The sequence below is a fragment of the Sus scrofa genome, chromosome 8 (genome assembly GCF_054392235.1).
Source record: "Sus scrofa isolate SSC_HxYL_T2T_F1_AM1 chromosome 8, Sscrofa_HxYL_maternal_Yorkshire_Landrace_v2.0, whole genome shotgun sequence".
NCBI lineage: Eukaryota > Metazoa > Chordata > Mammalia > Artiodactyla > Suidae > Sus > Sus scrofa.
Window position 1 is genome coordinate 2,571,399 of NC_139390.1, and position 14,101 is coordinate 2,585,499.

Consider the following 14,101-nt stretch of genomic DNA (forward strand, 5'->3'; position numbering starts at 1 on the left):
GAAGGATCCGGCGTTGCCGTGAGCTGTGGTGTAGGTTGCAGATGCGGCTCGGATCCCGTGTTGCTGTGACTCTGGTGTAGGCCAGTGGCTATAGCTCCGATGAGACCCCTAGCCTGGGAACCTCCATATGCCGAGGGAGCGGCTCAAAGAAATAGCAAAAAGACAAAAAAAAAAAAAAAAAATTTGCTTTTATAAAACTATTTCATTTGGTCAGCTCTAAAACTTTTTTCCAGGGCTTGAGGCTGTGATAAGAGATCACTGAAGACTTGGCAAACAAAAGGTGAATTAAAGTCCTAAATTCAGTATCAGGAGGTGAATTTTAAAACGTTGCTGGATATCATGTCAGCCCATCACTGTGGGCTGTTTTTGTTTATTTGTTTTGAGGGTTTTTTTAGGGTCATACCTGAGGCACATGGAAGTTCCCAGGGTAGGGGTCGAATCGGAGCTACAGCTGCCGGCCTACCCCACAGCCACAGCCATGTGGGATCCCAGTCGCAGCTGCGACCTACACCACAGCTCACGGCAACACCAGATCCTTAACCCACCGAGCGAGGCCAGGGATCGAACCTGTGTCCTCATGGATACCAGTTAGATTTGTTTCCGATGTGCCACGACAGGAGCTCCCTGTTTGTTTTAATGGCCACACCTGCAGCATATGGACGTTCCCAAACCAGGGACTGAATCCGAGCCACATTCTTTTTTTTTTTTTTTTTTTTTTTTTTTTTTTGTCTTTTTGTCTTTTCTAGGGCCGCTCCCACGGCATATGGAGATTCCCAGGCCAGGGGTCGAATCGGAGCTGTAGCCACTGGCCTACGCCAGAGCCACAGCAACGAGGAATCCAAGCCGCGTCTGCGACCTACACCACAGCTCACGGCAACGCCGGATCCTTAACCCACCGAGCAAGGCCAGGGATCGAACCCGCAACCTCATGGTTCCTCATCAGATTCGTTAACCGCTGCGCCACAACGGGAACTCCGCGAGCCACATTCTTGAACGCACTGCACCAGGCTGGGGATAAAAGCCTCCACGGTGACCTGAACCACTGCAGTCGGATTCTCAACCCCCTGTGCCACAGTGGGGCTCCCCGTCACTGTGTTTTATCAGCTGACGTTGGGCCCACAAACCTCAATCAAATACAAGTGTAATTTTAACCGTTTCGATACAATAGCAGATGCGGAAGCCCCGTCGTGTGGTATTTTTCGTTGGTATCTCCGCTGCCCTCTGGATCGCGTGTGTCATCTACACCGGTCGGAAAAGCAGAGCGTGGGGGCGCTCGGAAGCTGTGCGGTTGACCAGTGGTGGGGTGAAAGCGACGGGCTCTGGAGCCCAAGTTAAGAGACCAGGTGTCTGGTGTTAAAACCAAGGGAGGGAGTTCCCGTCGTGGCGCAGTGGTTAACGAATCCGACTAGGAACCATGAGGTTGCGGGTTCGGTCCCTGCCCTTGCTCAGTGGGTTAACGATCTGGCGTTGCTATGAGCTGTGGTGTAGGTTGCAGACGCGGCTCGGATTCCGCGTTGCTGTGGCTCTGGCGTAGGCCGGTGGCTATGGCTCCGATTCGACCCCTAGCCTGGGAACCTCCATATGCCGCGGGAGCGGCCCAAGAGATAGCAACAACAACAACAACAAAAGATAAAAAAAAAAAAAAAAAAAAAACCGAGGGAGGGGTCTCCTTTCTGTTCCTCCAGAGGCTCAGGGCCGGCTTTCTGTGCGCTGTGGATCGTCACCCGCCCCCCACCTCGACGCCACTTGCCGCTCCTCCCTTAGCCCCCTGACTGGCCTTAGCCCCGTGTCAGCTGGGACAGGGAAGCTGTGCCAAGGTGACACGCAGCTCCACCGGCCACCTTGACCGGGAGTCTGCTCTGGGGGCACCCGAGGCGGGGTCCGGGAGGGGGCAGTGGGCAGCTCTGCAGAGCATTCATGCTGTCGGTGGGAGACGGTCGGGTGATGAGTCAACGGAGACTTCAGGAGAGCTGCTTGTGCTGTGTTGGTGATGGGCGTGGGGGCGGCTCTGAGGGGGCACCTGGGCACTCCCAGGGGTGGGGGGAGGGAGGCATGAACAAAGATGCCAGGTCGCACCATCATTACAAGAGGGGCTCAGAATCCAGGCCTCCTGGCCGATGCAGCATCCAGGGCCTGAGGCCCCTCAGTGGCCTCCTCGGGCTGCTCCTGGGCCCAGGTGAGAAGACCAGGCTGGGCGGTGGGCTGGAAGGTGGGGAGCAGCCCCACTGCCTGAGCACTGCCTCTCACTCAGTACCTCCCTGAGCACCCATCCCAGGGGGTGCCAGGCCCCACTGGAGGTCAGACCCTCGTGGGAGGCTGCTCACCTCACTGGCCTCATTTGAGGCAGCGTGACGATGGTGCCGGCTCTCTGCGGCCCGATTTTATCAGCTGTGAAATGGGCTAAGACTCCCAGGACCGTCAGAAGGGGTGAGTCGGTGCAAGCCAAAGTCTCTGCTCCATGCAGTGTTTGTTGACTGACTGACTGAGGGCCCCCAGCTTCCCAACTAGAAGTGAAAGAGCCCAGAGCCCACCTCTCAGCCGCCTGGCTGTCTGCAGGCCCCCAGGGGAGCCATTGCGGCTACAGGCAGGCAGGCGGTGTGGGGACCCCCCCACAGAGACCCCCGGGGCCCACCCCCGATAAGCCTGATGTCTCTCCCCAAGCCCATTACAGCAATTAGGAGCCGAGCGCTCCTCTTAACTGCCTGAACGAAATCTCAGCGCTGGGAAGGGGCAGGCGGGTGTCGGCCGTCTCGCCAGCCTGGAGCCCCCAACCTGCCCGGGCCTGGCGTAAATCTGCCAGTGGGCGCTCAGTGTGGACCGCAGCCTGGATGGGCTCTGGGACGGAGGACGGCAGAGAAGATGCTGGAGAGCCACACCCCGTGCCCGAGGAGCCACCTCTGGACACATCGCCCCATGTCCCCTGCTTACCTGACCTCGCAGGTGGCCCCAGGATGGGCTTCAAAGGCCCACTGTGTTGGCTGGGCTGCCAGAGCAAACTTCTACAGGGGGCTTGAACTACGGAATTTACCTGCTCCGGGTCCTGGAGGCTGAGCCCGAGGTCCAGGTGAGGGCAGGTTAGCTCCGCGCCAGGCGTCTGTCCTTGGCTGCAGGTGGCCACCTTCTCCCTGTGTGTGTCCTGATCTCCCCTTAGAAAGACCGGTGGCGCCTTATACACCCTAAAGACCTTTGGCCTTAACCCCTCTAAGGACCCTCTCCTCAAATGCAGTCACCTTCTGGGGTCTTGCGGCCTAGGTTTTTGACACGTGCTTTTGGGGGCAGACCCCACTCAGCCCATAAGTCCGTATTCCTGGACCCCGAGGCCAGCGGGGTTTGGCCTCAGGACTCTGGGCTCGTATCCTGGACCTGTTCCGGTCACAGCAGCGCGTGGAGGCGAGCTGCCCTGAGCCTGGCCGGCATCGTGGTTCTCCAGGGACTCCCATGCGGCTCAGGGGGTCCGGCCTCTGGCGGACACTCTGGGAACAGTGCGTGGGAGGCCCCTGGGCTCAGCTGCCGTCATGTGCCCGGAATTCAGCCCAGTGCCCGCACGGTCGGGTGGAAAACGGGACCGGGGCCCCTCCTGGCGAGGGGCTGCTGGCAGTGTCCGGGCACTCTCAGGCTGGCGACACAGCTGCTCTTCCATGGCCCTGCTGGCCCATTTCTTCCCTGGAAGCACCATGAACTCCTCCTCTAAATGCCTCCGGAGTCACACTCCTGGGACTTGGGGCAGCCCCCCCACACATCCTCTCAGCCCCGCCACACACCCCAGGCCTGAGCCCAGAAATCACAGCTTTGGAAAAGCGCATACAACTAGGTCCTGCTAGGTTAAGCTGCAGGGTTTCCTCTTCTGTTGTCTCTGAAACGTGTCTAGACAACATGTGAGGCTGCTGGACAGGACGAATTCATTAGTCTCCTGAATAATTCAGGGAGATTTGGGGAGCAAACGGGCCCTGAGCTGCTCCCTCCCGGGCTCCGTTCGTATGGATTTTCCTTTAAGAGGCAGAACGCAATGAGTTACCGTCTGATTGTCGTTAATGACCCAGGCGGACCGGCCCTTGGCTCTCAGACGGCCACTCATTAAGAAAGCGTTCATTTTCCGCCCCCTGCGTGGGGGTTGCTGGTCAAGTTCTTAGAAGCAGCCGCTCCCGCCCCCCGGTCAGCACTGACCCCTCGGATTCTGAGTTGCACGGCCGTCGTGTTTTGCATCAGAGGAAGAACTCTCTAGATAAGTCATTCTGTTTTGAACTGTCCCGCAGGGGTCCTGTCTCCATGCCCGGCTCTGACCCCCACCCCTGCCAACCAGCAGATCCAAACCAGTGAATGGGGCGCCCTTTTTTAAGGAGGTCGTTTCTCCCCTGCTTTAGAAGGAGCTATTTCCCTGGCAAACGGCAGAAACCTGATCAGATTTCCCGCTTTCTTTCTCTTTTCTTTTCTGGGCTGCACCTGCAGCACATGGAAGTTCCAGGCCAGGGGTCGAATTGGAGCTGCAGCTACGGTCTACACCACAGCCACGGCAACACTGGATCCAATCTGCATCTGGGACCCATGCCACAGCTGCAGCAACACCAGATCCTTTACCTGTTGATCAAGGCCAGGGATCGAACCCGCATCCTCATGGATACTAGTCCAGTTCTTAACCCGCTGAGCCACATGGGAACTCCCGCATCACCCTTTCTCGCTGACAGCACCAATTGTCTGTCTGTCCCTGTGTTTCCTCTCCCCGCCATGGAGGCCTCAGCTTCCGTTGGAAGGATGGTTCCAGACACACCTGCAGCTTTCTGCCCCGAACCCCTGCTCCTTCTCCATCTGCTCTCTCGCTGGCCTTGGGAACAAGTGCAGGCCACTTGTAGGGCCGAAACGCCCGTATCACAGTCCCTAGCCACCTTCGGTCAGTGATGAGCAGAGACTGGTAAATGAACGCCCCAGGCCAGCCAGCCCTGTGCTCCATGCAGCTCCCTGACGTCCCCCAGCAGGGCACAGGGCTCTCTTAGCTTTCCTCCCTCCCTGTCACACTGCCCCAGGCCCACGACGTCCTTCTCAGGGTCACCTCCCACATAAATACTTGTCCCTCTGTAAGTGGGAAAGTTGCAGGGTGATGAGCGGAAGCCCAGCTCCAGAGGTTGCAGCCTGGCCGTGCATTCACACGCCCCTCCGACCCTCCCCCCGAGGGACCTGAGGCCCTACCGGGGACATGCCCTGGAGAGAACACGCCTGGAGACACAGAACTGCGAGGATGGAGCCATGCGGGGTTTATCACCAGCGTCACCAGGAGGTGGCGCACACCGTATTGGGGGCTGAGAACCAGGGGCGCCGCAGCGGGAAGCTCCAGCCCCAGGGCCGGAGGCCAGTGTCCAGCTCAGCAGTCAGGCAGGCAAAGGCCCTTCTCACTCAGCCTGTTTGTTCTAGCCAGGCCTTCAACTGATGCGACGAGGCCCACCCCCATGGGACGATGCCCTGCTTTGCTCAGCCTCTCATCCAAAGGCAAATCTCATCCAGAAACCCCCTGGCAGGCATACCCCAAGTCACGCCAACCCCGTGGCGGAGTCAAGTTAACACACTTTGTGAGCCTTCACTTAGGCTGCCAGGCATTGCCAGGTGATGGCTGGGAACTGACCTTAATACCCAGGGACCCCAAAGGCCACCACTGTCCACAGGTCTGCATGGGGACATAGGGAGGTCGGGGGCGAGATGGAGCCAGTCCAGCAGGCCGGGCCCATGCCCTGCGTGGTCCATCCCAGCCCCAGAACGGAAAGCAAGGGCGGGGACTGGATGCACAGAGGCCCACGCAGACCCTCGGCAGCGACGCTGGTGAGTCTCCTACTGACCCTCCCTTCCGTTCCTCCTGCCCGGGCATCGCTCGCACCCTGAGGCAAAATGACGCTGTCCAGCCGCAGGTGGAAGCTGTACCCAGGTGCTCAGAGAGTTGATGGCCCTCGCCGCCTCCCCCCAGCCGTGTGTCAGCTGTCCCTTTGTACAGAGGGAAGCGAAGTCCAGGGAGGTGACCTGCCTGGCCAGGGGCACTCACAGGCTAGGATGGGGAGGCAGGGCTGAAGCCAGGGCTGTCTCCTCCCCTGCAGGAAGGCGCTGGCCGGTGGGTCTGCTCTCCCAGGCCATCCCCCCACCCCGGGGCTGCCTCGGCTCCTCTGGAAGAAAGACGCACCTCTCCACACCCCACCCATCACTGCAGGACCCAGCTCACTGTGTCCTCAAATATTTGCAGGCAGGCATCTCTGGGTCGGGGACCAGCCTGACCTGGGGGATACAGACCTCTGCCTGTCCCTGCCCACGGCCGGGGAGCTCACTCCCATGCAGGCTCTCTCTGCCCTGGGCACAGCCCCATTGAGGGCTCTTGCAGGTGGAGCCAGGACCTCCCTTGGCCACCCAGTGACAGCCCCCTGACAGACGGGGAGGGTGACGAGGTTGCCCGGGTCCCCTTCCTGCGCCAGCATCTCCAGCATCTTCACCTCTTGTCTGGAATCTGGGGCTTAACTCCCTGGCCTGCTCTGTGTCCCCAGACCTACCCTCAGGCCATGAGGAGGCAGAAGGACCTCACCCCTTCACCCCCACACCCCCTCTTTCACCGCAGCCCGGCCTCCTTGCAACTACTTTTAATCCTTTCTATCAGTTCTCTTCTTGCCCTAAAGAGGTCCCCAGTGAACGAGTCACCCGGAGAGCTTGCACACGCCTGCTCCTGCCGTTCTGGGTCTAAGAAGTCCATCAGGGTGTCTCTGGGATAACACCAAGGGCCCTGTTCCTCCGGAGGCTCTGGCGAGGCGTGTTCCCCACCTTCCCAGCTCTGAGGGCCGCCCGCCCCCCTCCTCGGCTCTCAGCCCCTCCTCTGCCTGCAGAGCCAGCAGCCACAGGTTGGGTCCCCACGTCCCATCCCTCTGACCTCCGCTCTGCGCCCCTCTTCCACACTGAGGGACCCCGTGACCGCCTTGGCCCCGACAGCCCTGGGTGGTTCATTAAGACGAGCCATCTAAGTCCCCTTGCCACGTAGCCTGAGAGGTTCACGCCGGAAGTTAGGACACGGACCTCCAGGGACTCTCCTCTGGGTCATTCTGCCCAGTGCCTTCCCGGGGTGCATCCGGGGTCTTGCTCAGCCTTGCTGCCCCTGGCCTGGGGGCTCCTCCGCCACACAAGCTGCCTCCCCGGGAGCTCCACCTGGGCTCAAGCCACAGGCTCTGGGTTCAGAGCCCAGTGCTGGCGGCATGACCCTGGGTGGGTCTCTTACTGGGTCAGGCCTCAGTGTCTTTGTCTGTATAATGGGGACCAAGGCCCCACCTCTCAGGCTTGGCTGGGGGTTCAGGGCGGAGATGTTAAGTTAATGTGAGGTTCACATCCACGCTCGACAAGTTGCCGCCAGCTCCCCGCTGCCCCTCACGTGCTGAAGGTCCTGCCGGGGGGTTTCTGGAAGCTCCTTTCTGGGTCCAGGGTCCGCGCAGTCAGCCTTGGTTCTCTCCAGCAACCAGCCACCCACAGCGGGAGTACGTTCAGGGCAGAGATTTCGTAACGCTGGCCAGGGGAGGTCTCCGTTGTCAAAGAATCATTGACCCGAAATGTTTGCTGCCATCGTGAAATGGAAAATGCAGGTGGATCTACAATCTAAGCTGCGCCAGTGCGACTTTGACCAGCGAGGACGTCATGGCAAAGGCCAGACGAGACCTGGTGCCCTGAAGTCCCTGGCATCCTGCCACTTCCATGAAGAGCCCCACGGTGGTCCCTGGCCTTCCAGCAGCCAGAGCCAGGACCATCCCCCACGCGTGATGCAGACACTCTGGGCCTTTGGGCAGAAGCACTGTTCGTTCCTCCCGGAGCCCAGACCAGAAGGCCGAGCCCAGGAAGCGGCTCCAGGCAGGAGGCGTGAGGTCAGGCTGGCCCTGACCACAGAGGCCTCATCCGTGGGCCTGTCACCTCCATCCCCACACCCTCGCCCCCACCCATGTCCCTGTGGCCAGCCCCCACCTCTCCATGGGGTTCAGTGCACCCACCACCTCCTCCAGGAAGCCTTCGGGGCTTACAGCCCACGCCAGGTCCCAGTCCAGGTCCCTCCTCTGAGCTCTGGGTGGGGGTTAAGCTGGGAGCCCTCACCCTCTGTGCTCCTGCAGCCCCCAGCCTGAGGGCCACAGGCAGGAATGGTATTCTGCGTAGGTGGCGATGGGACCCAGGCCTGGCTTCTCGAGCAGTGATGGTTCTCCAGGGGTAGCCAGTGGGGTCAAGCCAGCCGTGGACTGATGTAGCCCATTGAGAGTGGAGGCTGCTTAATGCCCGTTTGTAGATGTCCCCGCCTCTGCCGGGCCGTCCCCGTGGCAGGCAGCACTGCCGTCACACAGTTTGTTTCTTCCGGGCCCCATCCCCGGATCTTTCTCCCAAAGGCCGAGGCCCGTGTAGGGAACCCTTGGCCCCTGCAGCTTCCCCTGTGCCTGGGAGCACCTCTCACACCCGGAGCTGGGGAACGGCTGAGCGGGTGGGAGAGTCCCCGAAAGGAAAGGCCTCAGTCCTAAGCCCGCCCCCCGGAGGGTGACCCGGGGAAGGAGGGTCTTTGCCGAGGTGCTGAGTTAAGGCGAGGTTGTGCCGGATAGGGGGCCCTAAACCCAGTGACCCGAGCCTTGCACAGAAGAGCAGGGGCAGAGGCACACAGGGAGAAGCTGTGTGACAACAGGGGTAGAGAGCGGGGGACACACGGACAAGCCAGGCGCCACTGGAGCCGCAGAAGCTGGCAGAGTCCTGGGATGGTCCCCCCTTGGCCAGCGAGGGAGCCCACCCCGCAGAGGCCCCAGAACGGGGAGCGGAGTGTCTGCTGCTCCGAGCAGTCCGGTTGGCGGTTATTTGTCCCAGCAGCACTGGGGGACCCCACCGGTTAGAGCAACATCAGAACTGCCCTCCTCGTGGGTGGTCTAGAAGGTAAATAACGAATGTAATAAGCTGGTCGTTCATTCATTCAACAAACAGCAATTGAATGCGTGTTACGTATGCAACAGTGTTCTAAACCTTGCGATCACGACGGGGACACACGTATGCACACACACACACACACACACACACACACTCACTCCGGGCCCAGGAATGGTCAGCGTCTGCCCAGTGAAGAGTCATGACAGATGGGGGCTTGGGGGCCTGGGAGCGCCTCGCCCAGTGCGGGGGCCTCAGGGAAGGCTTCCTGGAGGAAGTGACCCTCTCAAAAAGGCAGAACATTTAGTTGACACAGACGTGTCCACCTGAGGACATCTCTGCCATCCAGACTCAGGACGCTGAGCGCAGGTGGGCTTTTTTCAGCATCTGGTTCTTTCCCCATGAAAACAGCGGCCTGTCCAGCGCTCTTCCTGGGCCCCGACAGGGAAGGCCTGGTGCGGCCCTGGGAGGGGGACAGCCGCGGCTCTGAGACGGGGAGGCTGAAGCAGCCCATTTCGGGCGGGGGCCTTTGCAGCGCTGCAGGCTGCAAGCATGGCTTCTCCGTTTGGACACGATGAGCAGAGTGCCGGCCGTGGCGGTGTGGACGGGGCTCCAGCGGAGACCGACTCCCCACACAGCAGAAGGGACCTTGGGGGGCTGGAGCAGAGGCGCGCGGAGAACCCGCTGAGCTGACCTGGCCCTGTCCTGGGGACGGGGACCTGACCTTTTGACAACAGCCGGTGATACACGGTACACTGAACCCATCAGGACCCAAGGCCGGGGTCTCCCTTGGGGTCTGCGTGTTCTGGGGTCGCCAGGCTGCCGTCCAGGAGGCTCCCTGGGAAGGAGCTGGGAGGCAGGGGAGGGGCCTGCCCTGCCCACGGACCCGAGGCGGAGGGGGTCCCGCTGAGGCGGCAGAGCTTGAGCTGGGGCGCTGCGCGGGGCTCCCGGGCTCCGCTGGGCTGCCCGTGGTCCGCAGACCGCACTCCCTGGGCCGTCTGACTTCCAGTTCTCGCTTGGACGGATTTCAGACTCAGGGAACAGTTGCCAGAAAACCCAAAGAATTCCTGTAGCCCCTTCATTCTGAGTCCCCAAATGTGAACACCCTCCCTATTCGCTCTATACCCCCCACTCTCTCTCTCTCGCTCTCTCTCTCACACACACACACACACACGCACACGCACACCACACGCACACATACACGCACACACGCGCTTTCCCCGGGCCACCCATGTCCGCGTGTGCAGTGACCGCGATGCAGGAAGGAAAGCTGGGCCAGGGCAGCGTGGCCGAGGCTCGGGGGGGGGGGGCTGTTTAACTTGGGGCTCCCCAGGCCACACGTCAGGTTCCTAGTGGTTCAACACACACACACCGGGCCTGCTCTGAGCCAGCCCGGGCCCTGCTCTCCGGCTGCGGACAGTAAGAGTAATAACAACAATAGCTAAGCTGATGTTGTGAGGGTCCAGGACCTCGGCCCCCGCCCCCTCCCACCTGGTGACAGACGCCGGGTTCAGAGAGCGACCCCACAAGCCGCAAGGCCGGAGGGGATAGGCTAGGATCCAACCCAGGCTGCCTGGCCCACCGGTCCCAGCCTCAGTCGGTGACTGCCACCACCGTGGTGTGTGACACCCCCACAGTGGCACGGCACCTCCACGTTCTCAGGCCTGCGGGGTCGCGTGCACCCGCAGACAGGGCGCAGAAGCCAGGTGACAGCGCAGGCACCCCCATGCCGGAGGTCCCGCAGAGCAGGTCTCCTGCTGCGGCCAAGGGCGGGAACAGACACATCGCTGGCAGCCAGCAGCCACCCCGGCCCCACGTCCTGATCCAGGTCAGGGCCCAGGGATCCCACACGGCCTCACCCGCTTCGGGGCGGAGAAAGTTGACTTTTAAGCTCCATTATTTAAATCAAGGAAAATAACCAAGACAAAGAGGAAGAGAAGGGACACGTGGAGGAGAGCAAGGTGGCCCGGGAAGGGGAGGTCGGGACCCCAGGGCCCCCCACCCCCACCCTGGGTCTCCAACAACACCTAGGGGAGGCCCGCGTTCCCGAGGCTGACAAAGTTGGGGGGGTGCCGGGGGGCAGAGTCCTGGGCCGTGAGGAGGGGACCTCATGAGGGTTTCCGCTGTCCAGTTGCGTCCTGAGCAGATGGCGTCGGGCAGACCTGCGTGTTTGCGGCACACGGTGTTTGCAGCATGGCTGGGGATGGATCCCAGGGAGCCAGCGGGGGCCCCTGCCCGCGCCCCTGGCCTCGCCTCCGTCCGCCCCAGGCGGGTGATGAGAGGTGGCTTTGAAAGGGAAGCGGTGGCCGGCGGGCCGGCGGTGGGGGAGGGCAGGGGTCCTGGGAACACTTAGGCCCTTATCGCTGATCAAAGCCGCGAGGTGCCGCCCGACAGGCGAGGTGTGGCCCCACCTGGCTCTCATTAGGTGCAGGCGGCCCGGCCGGGCTCTGCTCTGGCTCACAGACCCTCGGAGACAGAGCTCCGCCAGCCGCCCTTCCACCGCACCTGGCGGCCGACCGGCGGGCCCAGCCGGGCCCTCGGGCCGCGGGGAGACGAGCCACAAGCCCCCTCTCCGCCCGCCCTGCCTACCCATCCCGGCTCCGGCCTCAGCTGCCCTTCCCCAGGGATCCCCCGCCTCTCCCTTCTCTTCTGGGTTCACCCCCCGTTGGTCACTGGTCACTCCAGCAGAGTCCGCGCTGCTGCTAGGCCTGAATCCAGGCCCCCACATGGCCCGGCCACAGGCCCCCTCCCCACCTGGGCTGCTTCCCCAGAGTAGGCTCCTTTTCCCCACCCACCCACCCATCACAGCGCCCCCCACACCCAGCCCACCCCTGCCCTGGGCAGTACCCCAGGCAGTGCGGGATCCCTCTGCCTGAGTTTCTGTCCTAGTAAATCTCTGTTGGTCATGCCTGCCCAGTACCAGGGACTGAGTGTCCCCCAGGACAGAGGACCTCCTGCCAGCATTGCCCTGAGTTCCTCTGTCCCCTCCAAGCCCAGCTTCTGGGTCTTTCCAAGGAACCTGGAGATGCCACATCCCTCAGCCTCTAGCCCACAGCAGGGCTGCAGGAGCAACATGGTGTGAGCCCTGGACTAGGGGTCAGGGGCTGCGGGGTCAGTCCTGGCTCTGTTCACCCACTCTGACCTCGTGCACCTTTTAGAAGTTTGCGGCTAACTGTGCCTGCAGGCTCTTCATGTGCCCACTTTAGAGCTTGGGTGGGCAGAGCAGGACTCAAGGGCACAGAGAGGGACCGTTGCACCAGCCTCTCCTCCCCGCTGCCCTGCAGGTGTCCCTGTGCCCCAGCTGTCCCTGTGGGGTGGCCCCAGAGGCTGGCAAGCCTTACTGGCAGACCAGGAGGGCACCAGGGCATCCCTACCTCTTCCGTAGGGGGGTTGGCATACATGGGGAGAGCCCCCTCGAAGGGGAAACGGGGCACAGACAGGCGCCTGGGGGGAGGGGCCCGGCCTCCCTGCGGGGGTGTGACTTGTGCAGGTTCAAGGATCAGAGCTGCGTCTGCACTGTCGGGCACCCCTCCTCCAGGCCCACTGCTCCCCAGAGAAGCCGCCCAGAGTTCACGCTTGTCACAGCAGACCTGGACCCATGTCGCAGGTCACCTGTCACGGGGGGGCACAAGAGGAGGAATGCTGGGGTTCATACCTTTGCATCCCACCAGGCTCTCCACTCCATCTCACCAAGCCTCAGTTTCTGCTTCTGTGAAATGGGCATCATTAACGCTGCTCTGCCCAATCTGTGCGTTTGGGAACGGTCAGAGCAGGACTTGCACAAGCCTCAGGGTGCCCTGTCGATTCCTGGAAGGCTGACCTGGGGCAGGGGTCATGCCGGGGCGGGGGGGCCTTGGCTCGGGGCGTGGGCTGAGCTCCCCCAGCTCCCATCTGTCTGCCCCGATCCACGCTGCTCCACGGGCTCAAGACTGGCTTACAGGCGCCCCTCACCTGAATCCTTCTCTGTGGGGGGGAGGCTCAGCGAGGGGTGCAGTTTTACGTTGCATTTGGCCGCCCCCAGATTCCTGCGTAGAGTTGGTGGAAAAGCACGAGCTTCAGAGTCAAGCGTAGCCGCGCTCTTTACAAAAAGAGGTGCGGGGGTGGGCGCAGCTGGGCCCAGGGACGACACCCACCTGGCGAGGTGGGGGGGCTGCCGGGTGCCAGGTGGCCAGCACTCTGCGAGGGCCCCAAAGCTGCCGGGAAACAGGCTGGGCTCTCGGTTCCAGCAAGTGGCAGCGAGCTACTCTCAACGCCGCTCAGTCCGCGGTGGGCTCAGCACGTGTTCATGCTGTCTCCTCCGTGGACCTGGGTAATTGTCACCTCCAGGGACAGCCAAGAAAATGCACACACCCCTCCCCCCCCCCGCCACCCGCATCTTCCGTGTAGGGGCCGGTCCTGCGGGGCGCTCAGCTCTGCCCCGGAGACCCGACTCGGCCCACTTCACCCCGGGACACTTAGAGCGAAGCCAGAAGAGGGAAGAGGGCAACCATCCGTCACAGTTTCTGCAGAATATGCATCTGAGTGTTTCCTTCCAGACTTTTCCCTACACATCATTTTTTACAACGATGCCATGACCCATGCACGGTTCGTAACCCGTTCAGGCATCGCCCCTGTTATTTTTAGCGCCTCGCAGACATAAACTGGAATCGCGAAGCGGTGCTCTGTCTCAGAGATGCGCTGAAATATGAACTCTTTCCAGTTGTTTTCATATTACGACAAATCGCCTCATAAAATAACACATTTTCCATATTTTTAGATTACATTCTTAAGCTGTGTTCCTCCCAGGCAGTTATGGGTCAGTTTTATGACCTCGAGAAAATACGTCAACAATCAAATACAAAAAAAAGGCTCCCCCCCCAAAAAAATGGCGCAGATGATTGAGAAAGTCAATTTATTTTCTTGACCGTTACCTAGAAGGAGCCCCAAAGTCGTGGTCCCGCACCATTAAAGCATCGGCTAAATCAATGCTTTCCAATCATGTCTCATTGAAGTTTCTCGACCTTCTAGCTTGGAGCCAGCCGGGCAATGCGAGCGATTTCTGAAATAGCCGTATTAGCACAGGCGTATCTGCTCAGCCTCTCGCACAGGCAGTGGTTGTCAAGAAATTGGAACAAATGTTTAGCATTAGGAGGAGTCTAAGTTATGGGAGAATTTCATATGTTATGATTTATGCATCTGTCATTCCAATCGTCTTAAATAAGAAAAATGTTGG